The sequence below is a fragment of the Schistocerca cancellata genome, chromosome 7 (genome assembly GCF_023864275.1).
Source record: "Schistocerca cancellata isolate TAMUIC-IGC-003103 chromosome 7, iqSchCanc2.1, whole genome shotgun sequence".
NCBI classification, from domain to species: Eukaryota; Metazoa; Arthropoda; class Insecta; order Orthoptera; family Acrididae; genus Schistocerca; species Schistocerca cancellata.
The window spans coordinates 121,095,887-121,098,059 of NC_064632.1; the positions used below are offsets into that span (position 1 = coordinate 121,095,887).

At 46.3% G+C, this 2,173-nt stretch overlaps 2 non-coding genes across 2 annotated transcripts; one reads left to right on the forward strand and one right to left on the reverse strand.

Moving 5' to 3' along the window:
* Positions 1-499: 499 nt before the first annotated feature.
* On the reverse strand, positions 500-574 carry Trnas-uga (transfer RNA serine (anticodon UGA)). Its single transcript has one exon. It is a non-coding gene; the product is annotated as a tRNA-Ser (tRNA).
* Positions 575-894: 320 nt separating this feature from the next.
* On the forward strand, positions 895-969 carry Trnas-uga (transfer RNA serine (anticodon UGA)). Its single transcript has one exon. It is a non-coding gene; the product is annotated as a tRNA-Ser (tRNA).
* Positions 970-2,173: the final 1,204 nt, after the last annotated feature.

Sequence of the window (2,173 nt, forward strand, 5' to 3'; positions counted from 1 at the left end):
AATGAGCGCATGGACAACTGAGACGGTCACTTCTAACGAACGAAATGCACGACATAGAAGGCAACAGCAAATTAAGAGAACCGCCGCTTTGGAACACATGAGCAGACTCAACCCATTGCTGAGAAGAGAATGCATTTCTGCGCAAGTGTCAAGCTGTCCTATGCGATCCCTACTTTCTGTAAATGGTCCTCTACCGGTTGACAATGATTCATTTTGCTAATACATATACATGTGGTGTCTGTTATTTCGGACGTTTCTAAAGGAACAGACACCATTGTGATCCAGCAGTCACTATGAATTAAGATACAAACAAATTACAGACATTGGCTGCGAATGGGCACTGACTTAAATCAACGGGTAAAGTTGAAAATTTGTGCTAGATTTGGATTCGAGTCCCGATCTCCAGATTAGTAGGCAAATACTCTGACTACTAGAATGAGATTTTCACTCTGCAGCGGAGTGTGCGCTGATATGAAACTTCCTGGCAGATTAAAACTGTGTGCCCGACCGAGACTCGAACTCGGGACCTTTGCCTTTCACGGGCAAGTGCTCTACCAACTGAGCTACCGAAGCACGACTCACGCCCGCTACTCACAGCTTTACTTCTGCCAGTACCTCGTCTCCTACCTTCCAAACTTTACAGAAGCTCTCCTGCCTCGGTCGGGCACACAGTTTTAATCTGCCAGGAAGTTTCATATCAGCGCACACTCCGCTGCAGAGTGAAAATCTCATTCTGGAAACATCCCCCAGGCTGTGGCTAAGCCATGTCTCCGCAATATCCTTTCTTTCAGGAGTGCTAGTTCTGCTAGGTTCGCAGGAGAGCTTCTGTAAAGTTTGGAAGGTAGGAGACGAGGTACTGGCAGAAGTAAAGCTGTGAGTACCGGGCGTGAGTCGTGCTTCGGTAGCTCAGTTGGTAGAGCACTTGCCCGTGAAAGGCAAAGGTCCCGAGTTCGAGTCTCGGTCGGGCACACAGTTTTAATCTGCCAGGAAGTTTCACTCTGACTACTAACCCATCCAGACAAATTGATGATTAGAACTGCACGCACTTCGATCACGTCTTCGATCAGACTCAGGTCCTCAACTTACCCAATCACTACTGATGTAGTGCCCCTTACCCCTTATCCCCATTACTCGCAGCATTTCGCCGATACCTGCAAGAGTTCGAGAGTGGTGTGAATCCTCACTGAAGATATCACTGGCCATCCTTGCCTTAATTATACAGTGTGTACATAAAGTTCGGGAACACTTTCAGTTATTTATTGCACAAAAACTTAACATTGTACAGATGTCGTACATACTGCATTTTGAAGAGAAACTCTGAAAGCTTTTTTTTTTTTTTTTTTTTTTTTGACTGTGGCAGTCGCTTCCTGTATTCTCTCCCGGAGCTCTGCTACATCACGTGGTACATCACCAGATCTTTAATGTGTCCCCACAGAAAAAAGTCACACGGAGTGACATCTGGTGATCGGTGAGGCGATTTCATGAAACAGCTACTCGCCATGTTTGCGACTAGCACTGACTATCGGCAAATTACCAAGCTACGCTGTGGCGGTATACACGAAAAAAAATTTTCAGGGTTTCTCTTCAAAATAACATAGGTATGATATCTGTTCAATGTTTGGTTCATGTGCAACGAATATTTGAAAGTGTTCCCGGACTTAATCTATACCCTGCATATATGCGAAACTGCCGGCCGTGGTGGCCGTGCGGTTCTAGGCGTTTCAGTCTGGAACCGCATGACCGCTACGGTCGCAGGTTCGAATCCTGCCTCGGGCATGGGTGTGTGTGGTGTCCTTATGTTAGTTAGGTTTAAGTAGTTCTAAGTTCTAGGGGACTGATGACCTCAGATGTTAAGTCCCATAGTGCTCAGAGCCATTTGAACCATTGTGCGAAACTCAGCTTACCCTTTTCTCGCATATACAGCGAACTATGGCTGAAGGGCAGCAGGTAGATTCCATTTTTCTAGATTTCCGGAAGGCGTTTGACATGGTGCTCCACTGCAGGCTGTTAAAGAAGGCACGGGCGTATGGAATAGGTTCACAGATATACTCGTTGGTGAGTGTTTATCAGAGACAGGGGTATCGTCTGGAGCGCCCCATGGAAGTGTGATAGGACCGCTATTATTCGCTATATACATAAATGTTTTAGCGTAGAGGATGGGCAGCAGTCGGCA